Raw genomic sequence first — 12,937 nt, forward strand, 5'->3', positions numbered from 1 at the left:
TGCCTTACTCTTGAGACTTGTGTGCATAGCAGTTTTGATTTAAAGAACCCCCCAGGAGGAAGTTGCCGCCACTATTTCGATGTAATTTCCTGTCCTAGAGAGGAAATGCACATTTAGGATCCACCTCCGAAGAATGACGAAGGCTATGTGGCAATTTCCACGTGGAGTTGATAAACATCAACAAATAGGGCACTGACAGCGTAGCTAGCTAGCATGCTAGCCTTATCTAGCTCTGATTCAGAGGGGTTGGGTTAAATGCGGAAGACACATTTCAGTTGAATGCATTCAGTTGTACAACTGACTAGGTATCCCCCTTTCCCTTTAGCTAGCTACCTATATTGCTAACCTAATCCAGCTAGCTAATGTTTTCTGTTGTTGCAGTTTTTTACTATGCCGTATTCAGAACATTAGACATTTACATTTTTTGTCATTAAGCAGACGCTCTTATCCAGAGCGACTTACAGTAGTGAATGCATACATTTCATACATTTTTTTCCCCCCATACTGGTCGCCCGTGGGAATCGAACCCACAACCCTGGTGTTTCAAACACCATGCTCTACCAACTGAGCCACATGGGACCAAGGCTCTATGGCTCAGCCACATTAGCCAAGGCTCTATGGCTGGTTCTGGAGCTGCATTGATTTAAGGAAGACTTTGCCACAGATGGAAACCACAGGCCTATCTTAGACTTCGCCATTTATTGTTATCTCAAAAGTTTTGGCGTCTTCCATAAATTGCAACCGCAAATCTGCCATAGAAATAGTTAGAATAAGATGAAGCTCCGGTAATATGGATAACTATTGAAAGCTGATATGCATTTTTCTACATTGTAATGGACACGGTGCAATCTTTGGTAGGTCGGCTGCTGGCAAGCTTCGGCTGTGGTACAGCTAAGCCAAGTCAGTCCATGCTCATGGTTCTCACAGTGGAAGTGAAATAATAGACTAGAATGACTTTGGTCATGATCATACACACCGCAAATGTCATGTAAGTATTCACCTCATTATTTCTGTACAATGTTAAAGGAAAGTCACACAAGTCTTCTTGCTCATGGTTGTGAATTCTAAGTTATTGTCTTATTGGCTAATGCAAGAACGCCGCAGTGGAAGTCAAAACAGAACGTTCTGACATTGTTTTGTTTATGGGTTCGTAAATAAGGTGAATAAGTTCCTTAAATGTTATTTTGTAGGTGCCTTTTCATTATCTGGATAGACACTTGTGGTTTCTAGCTAACTTTATACCAATCAAAGCAGTGGAGCGTGTAGTAAAGTAAAATTGGGCATAACCATTCATCATGGGGTGAGCGGGGGTGCGGGTTTGCAAAATGCTATCATGTCACGCAATTATACCATTTATAAATGGGTCAGATATACTGAACAAAATATAAACGTAACATGTAAGGTGTTGGTCCCATGTTTCATGAGCTATAATAAAAGATCCCAGAAATGTTCCATATGCACAAAAATCTGACAGTGCATTCAGAAAGTATTCAGACCCCTTGACTTTTTCATCAGTCTACACACAAAATCTGAAATATCATATTTACGTACAGTACCAGTCAAAAGTCTGGGCACACCTACTCATTCAAGGGTTTTTCCCCTTTATTTTGTTACTATTTTCTACATTGTAGAATAATAGGGAAGATATCAAAGCTATGAAATAGCTTTTGGAATCATGTAGTAACCAAAATAAGTCTTAAACAAATAAAAATATATTTTGGATTTTGGATTCTTCAAAGTAGACACCCTTTTCCTTGATGACAGCTTTGTATACTCTTGGCATTCTCTCAACCAGCTTCACCTGGATTACTTTTCCAACAGTCTTGAAGGAGTTCCCAAATATGCTGAGCACTTGTTGACTGCTTTTCCTTCACTCTGCGGTCCAACTCATTCCAAACCATCTCAATTGGGTTGAGGTTGGGTAATTGTGGAGGCCAGGTCATCTGATGCAGCACTCCATCACTCTCCTTCTTGGTCAAATATCCCTTACACAGCCTGGAGGTGTGTTGGGTATTGTCCTGATGAAAAACAAATGATAGTCCCACTAAGCTCAGACCAGATGGGATGGCTGTGGTAGCCATGCTGGTTAAGTGTGCCTTGAATTCTAAGTAAATCACAGACAGTGTCACCAGCAAAGCACCCCACACCATCACACCTCCTCCTCCATGCTTCACAGTGGGAACCACACATGCGGGGATCATTTGTTGACCTACTCTGCGTCTCACAAAGACACAGCATTTGGAACCAAAAATCTCAAAATAGAGCTCATCAGCCCAAAGGGCAGATTTCCACCGGTCTAATGGCCATTGCTCGTGTTTCTTGGCGCAAGCAAGTCTCTTCTTCTTATCCCATTCCTCTCTGCAGATCCTCTCAAGCTCTGTTAGGTTGGATGGGGAGCGTTGCTACACAGCTATTTTCAGGTCTCTCCAGAGATGTTCGATCTGGTTCAAGTCCGAGCTCTGGCTGGGCCACTTAAGGACATTCAGAGACTTATCCCGAAGCCACTCCTGCGTTGTCGTTGCTGTGTGCTTAGGGTCATTGTCCTGTTGGTAGGTGAACCTTCGGCTCAGTCTGAGGTCCTGAGCGCTCTGGTGCAGGTTTTCATCAAGGATCTCTCTGTACTTTTCTCCATTCATCTTTGCCTCGATCCTGACTAGTCTCCCCGTCCCTGCCGTTGAAAAACATATCCACAGCATGATGCTGCCACCACCATGCTTCACCGTAGGGATGGTGCCAGGTTTCCTCCAGACATGGCGCTTTGCATTCAGGCCAAAGAGTTCAATCTTGGTTTCATCAGATCAGAGAATCCTGTTTGTCATGGTGTGTGGTCTGAGAGTCTTTTGGTGCCTTTAGGTAAGCTCGAAGCTGGCTGTCATGTGCCTTTTATTGAGGAGCCCACTCTACCTGCAGAGATGGTTGACCATCTGGAAGCTTCTCCCATCTCCACAGAGGAACTCTAGAGCTCTGTCAGACTGACCATTGGGTTCTTGGTCACCTCCCTGACCAAGGCCCTTCTCCCCCAATGGCTCTGTTTGTTCAGTCGGCTAGCTCTAGGAAGAGTCTTGGTGGTTCCAAACATCTTCCATTTAAGAATGATGGAGGCCACTGTGTTCTTGGGGACCTTCAATGCTATAGGATTGTTTTGGTACCCTTCTCCAGATCTGTGCCTTGACACAATCCTGTCTCGGAGCTCTACGGACAATTCCTTTGAATGTCCAATCAATTGGACAATTGGACAGGTGGAGTCCAATGAAGTTGTAGAAACATTTCAAGGATGATCAATGGAAACAGGATGCACCTGAGCTCAATTTCGAGTCTCATAGCAAAGGGTCTGAATACCGAATATTTAATCAATTTTAGAATAAGTCTGTAACATAACCTGATGTGGAAAAAGTCAAGGGGTCTGAAAACTTTCCGAAGGCACTGTATTTCTCTCAAGTTTTGTGCACGAATTTGTTCACATCCCTGTTAGTGAGCATTTCTCCTTCGCCAAGATAATTCATCCACCTGACAGGTGTGGCATATCAAGAAGCAGATTTAACAGCATGATCATTACACAGGTACACTTTGTGCTGAGGACAATAAAAGGTCACTATAATGTGCAGTTTTGTCACACAACACAATGCCACAGATGTCTCACGTTTTGAGGGAATGTGCAATTGGTATGCTGACTGCAGGAATGTCCACCAGAGCTGTTGCCAGAGAATTTAATGTTCATTTCTCTACCATACGCCAATTCCAATGTTGTTTAAGGAAATTTGGATCCGGCCTCACAACCGCAGACCACATGTAACCACGCCAGCTCAGGACCTCCACATCTGGCTTCTTCACCTGCGGATCCTGAGACCAGCCACCCGGACAGCTGATGAAACTGTGGGTTTGCACAACCAAAGAATTTCTGCACAAACTGTCAGAGACCGTCTCAGGGAAGCTCATCTGTATGCTTGTTCTCACCAGGGTCTTGACCTGACTGTAGTTTGGTGTCATAATCAACTTCAGTGGGCGAATAATCACCTTGGATGGCCACTGGCACACTGGAGAAGTGTCCCAGTGTACTCTTCAACTGTACTGGGCAGTTGGCAAACAGCATTTATGGAGTTGTGTGGGCGAGAGGTTTGCTGTGTGCCCCATGGTGGCGATGGGGTTATGGTATGGGCAGGCATAAGCTACGAACAACAAACACAATTGCATTTTATATATAGCAATTTCAAATCACAAAAATACTGTGACGAGATCCTGTGTCACCCATTGAGCATGTTTGGGGTGCTCTGGATCGACGTGTACGACAGCGTGTTCCCGCCAATATCCAGCAACTTCGAACAGCCATTGAAGAGGAGTGGGACAACATTCCACAGGAAAGCTATACGAAGGAGATGTGTCGTGCTGCATGAGGCAAAAGGTATCTGTGACCAACTATCTGTATTCCCAGTCATGTGAAACCCATAGATTAGGGCCTAATTAATACATTTCAATTGACTGATTTCCTTATATGAACTGTAAATCGGTAAAATCTTGCATTTATATTTTAGTTCAGTATAGAACATAATAGGAATCTTAGCTAATGTTCTGGGAATCTTCCTGGTTTGCTGGCTGTTATACATTCACATTAAATTGACTGATTTCCTTATATGAACTGTAACTCAATAAAATCTTTGAAATTGAAGCATGTTGCATTTATATTTATGTTCAGTGTATACAGTATATTTATTTTTTAAATATTTTTTTTACAGGCTAACTAAAAAATAAGTGAAAATGTACAAATATATTCAATTGATTATGATTATTTTCACCCCCTATTTTAATGTGCTCCATGGGTCAGACGGCCAAGTGGACACAAGGCTGTTTGGCTCATTTCAGTCACAAAGAGGAAGAACTTTGCAACTGTTTCTGATTAATAAACAGTTCCATTCTGATGTGTGGTAACATTCAAATTAAACCCAGCCTTGAAATGAAATGTAGGCTGATAATAATTAGTTTGTCATATCATAGGAAAATATATTGCATTCACACAGAGGTGCAGTTTGGATAAGTCACTTCAAGCCCAAATATATCATACTTTGACTTAATCAATGACTTACTTACTTAAATTGTTGTGCAACATCATGGGTAAGCTCTGGCCATCGTCTTTCAGCTGGAAAAAGGGGATTTCTACTGGTGTGGGTGTTTTAATAGTTCCTTGGGTTTGGGTGAAACACAGTTGCAGTGCATATGATTTTGTGTGTTTCACAGTCATTGAGACTATAGGCTGGTTTTGTGCAGTCCTCTGCAAGCCACGTCATTGGACATTAATATTCAGATCAGGCATCGTGCTGCAGCCAGAAAGGCGGGCATACATGCATGCGTAGTCTGTCCCAATTACTTAAATACGAACCTGTATTTATATACCTTGTTTTTCTTATGATTCATCGGATTGGGTCACTTAACATTGTATTAGATCAGGTGAAGACACATTACCATTAGAGTGAGCTGTAGAGGGGTCTTTCCACAAAAAGGGTGCCCTTTGATATTTTAAGTAGAAATTATGCACCAATATTGTATTTTAAAAGCCTGTTATATTTAATGAAGTGCACTTTAACATAGACCAAATAGAGAATTCAATAAATGAATAAAGGCTTGCTAAAGTGCCAAAATGCATTAATTTGTCATGTCCCTTCGTCAACCATGTGTCACTTCGAGGAAGATTTCAACCCACTTAATCCCATAACGTGTCCAAGATTCAACATCATTTCAAAGACCTAGTTATTTTGCTGCTTTGACAAAGTCATTTCTGAAGATTGCTATTTATATGAATGTGATTAGTGTTGTATTTACATCTGTCCCTCATTCTAAGGTAAATCCTGTCATGCAAACAATTTACCCCTTTAAAATAATGTACATCCCAACAAGTTAAATGATTCACAGCAGGGGTCATCGTTTGGGTCTTTTGAACAGCATGGTCTTTTTCTAACTGTTTTATCGATCTTTGACTGAGGTGGTTGAGCTCAACAAGTCAACTCTGTTTGCTCAATTCATCTTAGGAAAGCTTGAATTTGATTAAACATTCATTATGCGTGGAACAATTGTATAATTCCTTATTTCAAGAACACCATGTGGTCCCGCGCTCTTCACCAGATGAGGAGTCTTCACCTAAAACCTCACCCCTTTTATCGTCAACCCTGTTTTAGAGGTAACTGTATCAGTTTGATATTACAGCATATGTGAGTGTATTTGTACAAGGGATACTTAAACAGTGAGAAAATGTTTGATTTACCTTAAACATTCTTTTAAATAATAGTTAGTTACATAAGTGTCTGTAACAGGGTTGACTGACAGTGTGGTAAAAGTGCAGATAAAATGCTCTTGGTTCATAGGATTTTAAAGCCTGAGATGGGAAAAAGTGTTTTTCCGTAGGCTAAACATGTCCTACATGCAAATTAATGTTGAAAGAATAGATATTTTAAAGTTAATTTCTGAATAGTTTGCATGTCCAAAAGGCACCCATTTCGTAGCACGACCCAGAGATTGAGATTTTTCCACTCATGATAAAAATATGTCAAGTGTTCATAACAGAGGAGATGTTATTGTTTCTGTTGCAGTGGTTACGCCGGTTACGTCGGTCCTCCATCAGCCTCAGGGCTCAGTGCCAGAGAGGGATCCATCCCATCCATCTAAACACACACACACACTCCAAATTTCTCCTAACGTCCCACTCCTCTCCTAACGTCCCACTCCTCTCCTAATGTCCCACTCCTCTCCTAACGTCCCACTGGTCTCCTAATGTCCCACTCCTCTCCTAACGTCTCACTCCTCTCCTAACGTCCCACTGGTCTCCTAATGTCTCACTCCTCTCCTAACGTCCCACTCCTCTCCTAATGTCCCACTCCTCTCCTAACGTCCCACTGGTCTCCTAACGTCCCACTGGTCTCCTAACGTCCCACTCCTCTCCTAATGTCTCACTCCTCTCCTAACGTCCCACTGGTCTCCTAACGTCCCACTGGTCTCCTAACGTCCCACTCCTTTCTCCTAACGCCCACTCCTCTCCTAACGTCCCACTCACTCCTCTCCTAACGTCCCACTGGTCTCCTAACGTCCCACTGGTCTCCTAACGTCCCACTCCTCTCCTAATGTCCCACTGGTCTCCTAACGTCCCACTGGTCTCCTAACGTCCCACTCCTCTCCTAACGTCCCGCTCCTCTCCTAATGTCTCACTCCTCTCCTAACGTCCCACTGGTCTCCTAATGTCCCACTCCTCTCCTAATGTCCCACTCCTCTCCTAACGTCCCACTGGTCTCCTAACGTCCCACTGGTCTCCTAACGTCCCACTCCTCTCCTAATGTCCCACTCCTCTCCTAACGTCCCACTGGTCTCCTAACGTCCCACTGGTCTCCTAACGTCCCACTCCTCTCCTAACGTCCCACTGGTCTCCTAACGTCCCACTGGTCTCCTAACGTCCCACTCCTCTCCTAATGTCCCACTCCTCTCCTAACGTCCCACTGGTCTCCTAACGTCCCACTGGTCTCCTAACGTCCCACTCCTCTCCTAACGTCCCACTCCTCTCCTAACGTCCCACTCCTCTCCTAACGTCCCACTCCTCTCCTAACGTCCCACTCCTCTCCTAACGTCCCACTCCTCTCCTAACGTCCCACTCCTCTCCTAATGTCTCACTCCTCTCCTAACGTCCCACTGGTCTCCTAACGTCTCACTCCTCTCCTAACGTCCCACTGGTCTCCTAATGTCTCACTCCTCTCCTAACGTCCCACTCCTCTCCTAACGTCCCACTCCTCTCCTAATGTCGCACTCCTCTCCTAATGTCTCACTGGTCTCCTAACGTCCCACTGGTCTCCTAACGTCCCACTGGTCTCCTAACGTCCCACTGGTCTCCTAACGTCCCACTGGTCTCCTAACGTCCCACTCCTCTCCTAACGTCCCACTCCTCTCCTAACGTCCCACTGGTCTCCTAACGTCCCACTCCTCTCCTAACGTCCCACTCCTCTCCTAACGTCCCACTCCTCTCCTAATGTCGCACTCCTCTCCTAATGTCCCACTGGTCTCCTAACGTCCCACTGGTCTCCTAACGTCCCACTGGTCTCCTAACGTCCCACTGGTCTCCTAACGTCCCACTGGTCTCCTAACGTCCCACTCCTCTCCTAACGTCCCACTCCTCTCCTAACGTCCCACTGGTCTCCTAACGTCCCACTCCTCTCCTAACGTCCCACTCCTCTCCTAACGTCCCACTCCTCTCCTAACGTCCCACTGGTCTCCTAACGTCCCACTGGTCTCCTAACGTCCCACTGGTCTCCTAACGTCCCACTCCTCTCCTAACGTCCCACTCCTCTCCTAACGTCCCACTGGTCTCCTAACGTCCCACTGGTCTCCTAACGTCCCACTCCTCTCCTAACGTCCCACTCCTCTCCTAATGTCGCACTCCTCTCCTAATGTCCCACTGGTCTCCTAACGTCCCACTGGTCTCCTAACGTCCCACTGGTCTCCTAACGTCCCACTGGTCTCCTAACGTCCCACTGGTCTCCTAACGTCCCACTCCTCTCCTAACGTCCCACTCCTCTCCTAACGTCCCACTGGTCTCCTAACGTCCCACTCCTCTCCTAACGTCCCACTCCTCTCCTAATGTCTCACTCCTCTCCTAACGTCCCACTCCTCTCCTAATGTCTCACTCCTCTCCTAACGTCCCTTTCTTGTCTCCTATTCAAAGAGATAATTCAAACCTTTCTTTGAAACAGCTGTTTCTCTAGATCCTACAAACTTGACTATTTGGTTGCGTACTTTTCTAAGAAGGCTTCTCATCTCAGAGAGAAAAGAGAGGATGAGGCACATTGAGACCCTGGTCCAGCAAGGTCAGGTTCCTCTCGCTCTTGTCAGTAGCGTCTAGTGAGTCCGTGTTACATTGACCTTATGCCCCTGAGTTAATAACCTCATAATCCTATACAGTAGTAAAGTAAACCACCTACCATCTCACTGCAAAGTCAAAGAGGGGAGAGTGAGAGGGAGAGGGGAGAAAAAGAGGGACGGAGGAAGGGAGGACTAGTGGAGAGTGGAAGGGAAAGAGAGTGGAGAGAGATGGTTCATTTAGCTGGGCCAGGTGCCAGCTCCTCCTAGCCATAGGACCTGGATCTCTCAGTTTTCAGCAGGGTGCTCAGCTCCAGCCCCCCAGCAGAAAAATCAATTCACAAATAGTGTGTGTGTGTGTGTGTGTGTGTGTGTGTGTGTGTGTGTGTGTGTGTGTGTGTGTGTGTGTGTGTGTGTGTAAAGGCCACAACACAGAACACTCTCCAGGGATTCTTCCCTCCTCATTCTCCATCTCTCCATTCCAGTGGTTCCTCTAATCTCTCCTCCATCCCTCCTTTACTCATTCTCCCTCCCTTCATCTCTCTAGCCGTTCCTCCATCATCTCAGCCTCCCTGGCTCTGTATTTGGCTGGCAGTCAGCTTGATGTAGCCCATGACTATCCAGTGACACACAGGAGAAGACAGGGGGAGACAGTGTTCCTTACCTGGCAGCCTGGCTCCTATGTCTGGCTCTGTCATGGTTCGAATGTTCTTAAGCCCCCAGAAAGGATAAAAAATACAAAATGCCAACAACAAATAAACTAAAATTGCGATACAGCAACTCCAGAGGGTTAGGGGGGCAGCTGGCCAGCTGTAGGGGGGAGAGGAGCCTCATTACCTGGGGTTTGGTCGGCGCTGTATCCCCTTGTCCTGCGGCCTCTTCTCACATTAAACCCTCAACAATAATCACCACTGACCACACTGTTCTGCTTGACTCCTTAGGAAAATTAGCCTGGTCAGTGAGTGCGGGTATATGTTTGCTATGCCAAAAACTGGGCTGGTGAAAGAGGCAGGGGCTGAGAGGGAGAGAGAGAGACAGATTGAGAGAGAAACAGAGAGAGGGACAGAAAGACTGAGTTTAAAAAAGAGAGAGATAGGGATTGAGTGAGTGAGTGAGTGAGTGAGTGAGTGAGTGAGTGAGTGAGTGAGTGAGTGAGTGAGTGAGTGAGTGAGTGAGTGAGTGAGTGAGTGAGTGAGTGAGTGAGTGAGTGAGTGAGTGAGTGAGTGAGTGAGTGATTGAGTGAGTGAGTGAAAGAGAGAGATAGAAAGTTCTAGACAGTATGTAACAGGGCTGTTGTGGGAGCTGATGGCTCTGTGTTAAATAGGTGAGATGTTCAGACAGACAGGGCTCCCGCTAGCTCATAATGAGGGGGAACCATCGCCAATGGAAACGCATTAATGTAGAAGAGATTTATCAAGACAGAGGCAGATTTAACCACTTCTGACATGGACCTGTTGGTGATCAGAGCAAGGGTTCAAATAACCAAGCTCTCTCTGTAACCTTGGAGATAGGCAGATAGAACACACTTGTTGATATCACAATGAAAATATGAGTTTGCTCAAGCAAAGACAGACAGGCAGACACAAAGCCTAGCCTAAGTCTTCTGATCTTGTGTCTCCATCTGCGCAAACGTGTAGAAGTCAGTATGGAGATTCCCTCAGTATATGCTGTACTGTTTGTTTTGTTTCTAGTTTGATGCTGCCTACCACTGCTGGGCTCAGATTGGGCCTCTATCATCAGGATCCATTGGCTTGTGATTGGGGCAAATTCTTGTGAAAGCCGAGAAAGCGGTCAGTGGTTGTTGAGCTGAGTGTGCAGTATGTTTGTGTGTTGTGTGGTGGAGTTTGGGTTTTTATGCAGACAGACAGACAGACAGACAGACAGACAGACAGACAGACAGACAGACAGACAGACAGACAGACAGACAGACAGACAGACAGACAGACAGACAGACAGACAGACAGACAGACAGACAGACAGACAGACAGACAGACAGACATAGATGGAGATGTCTCCTCTCCTCCTCTGGAATCCTCTGGTGTGAGTCTCTTTTACTAGGATGGATACTGCACACACACACACACACACTATAGCAACCAGAGCGTTTCTCTGTTTGTTTGGAAGGACGAGAGACGGAGAGGCCGCAGCATTTGGTTGTCTAGGCGTGACCGGAGTGGCGGGGTCTTGTTGTCACGCTGAGTGTGTATCACAGGAGGCTGTTGAGGGGAGGACGGCTCATAATAATGTCCGGAACGGAGCGAATGAAATGGCATCAAACACATTGAAACCATGTGTTTGATGTATTTGATACAATTCCACTCATTCCGCTCAAACCATTACCACGAGCCTGTCCTCCCCGATTAAGGTGCCACCAACCTCCTGTGGTGTGTATGAGATATACAGTATGAGCGGTATGTTTCTTTGTGTAAATGCTGACAGTAATTACAGCAGCACAGCCCACAGAGCAGGCCGGGGCTGGCTGTGCAACAAGTTATTATAACGTCTAATATATAACCAAACATTAACCATGTCTGAAGCGCTGCTGCTGCTGCTGCTGCTGCTAGGCAAATAAATCTACATTGGACCTGACCTATCACACACAGGCAGTTTGGAACAGTACATATTTATGACAGTGCTGGTGATTGTGTGAAACCCATTTCATGTACATGATATTAATGATATTTTGTGACAGAATTGCACCACAAAACAACACAACTGGCTTTGATGTCATACAGCACTGCATATGTGTGTGTTTGTACTTCCCTGTGTGTCTCCATGTGTGAGTTTAAGAAGCCCCAGAGATGGGCATAGGGCATCTCTTCCCAGTGAGCTGATATCCTCTCCTCTGCTTACCATAGTATTTATTTTCAGATGCATTCCTATTTAGACCTGATTTCTACTTCACATGGGAACACAAGTTACTGTGTCAGAGTTTCCACTGGGAAGGATAAGGGAGCAGGCCCTGAGACAGAAAGGTTGTGGTACATTGAGAACATTTTTAGTTTCTCTTCACGCAAGACTCCAAAAATGAATTATTATAAATGAATAAACAATGGTACTTTTATACAGACCTTGGACTGAGCTGCTGACTAAAAGGATGACTTGCCCTAAAATGATAATGATAGTTTGTGATTTACAATAAAGATCATCTTTCAGTTTCATGTTGAGTCAGAGCTTTCCTTTACGATGCCCTACTGTAGGCTAGTCATCAGGAGAGCAGGGGAGAGTGGTTAGGACGACACAGACCAGAGAGAGACCTATAAAACAAACATTTACCATGCCCCACTGGCCACTGTTTGGCCAACCCCCTAACTTTACAGTACAGTAACCCATTAAAACACACTGACTAACAGAGGAGGCTGGTGGGAGGAGCTATAGGAGGAGGGGCTTATTGTAAGGACTGGAATGAAATAATGGAACAGAGATAAACATCAGCCTCCTCTGCTGGATAAACACACACAAACACACACACACACACACACACACACACACACACACACACACACACACACACACACACACACATACAAAAACACATGTGTACGTTTGAGAATTGCAGGCCCATAAAATGGACTCAGGGACAGTAAAACTCACCTTGAATGAAACTGCAGGTGATAATGATACACAGTAGTGTAGTGGTATGTGGCACACATGGCCATTAGCCCTAGGAGCTAACCCATCTTTACCCAAACAGAGAGTCTTGGCTGGCGTACATACAGCAGGATACAGATATTCGCTAGGAGGAGATAGGGGAAAAGCATAGAGAATGATAGAGGCCTCTAGTGGCCATTTTAGCATGGGTAGAGCAATTGAGCACTTCCACCATGCTTCTGACATTTTAAAGTAGTCAAAGTACTCAACTGGGTGAGGAATCCTATGGATTGTAGTCTCAATGGCACTGCCCATGCTGTCCCAGACACTATAATGGCACAGATAGAAAGATGAGTCCTCTATCTATCTCTGTGGGGTAGAGCTGACTTAAGGGCCAACTACTTAGCACTGCTACTGTAATGAGAGAGGCATAAAGAGAGGGGGAGAGTGACAATCAGACATACAGAGGAGGGAGGGAGACATTACTCGATGTCCCTATGGGAAACATACAGATAATACATTT

General features: G+C 45.3%; 1 protein-coding gene and 1 non-coding gene across 6 annotated transcripts in view; one reads left to right on the top strand and one right to left on the bottom strand.

Moving 5' to 3' along the window:
• Positions 1-12,937, top strand: part of LOC106607985 (SAM and SH3 domain-containing protein 1) — a 316,859-nt gene that overhangs the window by 194,203 nt on the left and 109,719 nt on the right. The window lies entirely within an intron of this gene.
• On the bottom strand, positions 507-580 carry trnas-uga (transfer RNA serine (anticodon UGA)). The gene has a single exon. It is a non-coding gene; the product is annotated as a tRNA-Ser (tRNA).

This window comes from Salmo salar, chromosome ssa06 (genome assembly GCF_905237065.1).
Source record: "Salmo salar chromosome ssa06, Ssal_v3.1, whole genome shotgun sequence".
In the NCBI taxonomy this organism is placed as follows: Eukaryota; Metazoa; Chordata; class Actinopteri; order Salmoniformes; family Salmonidae; genus Salmo; species Salmo salar.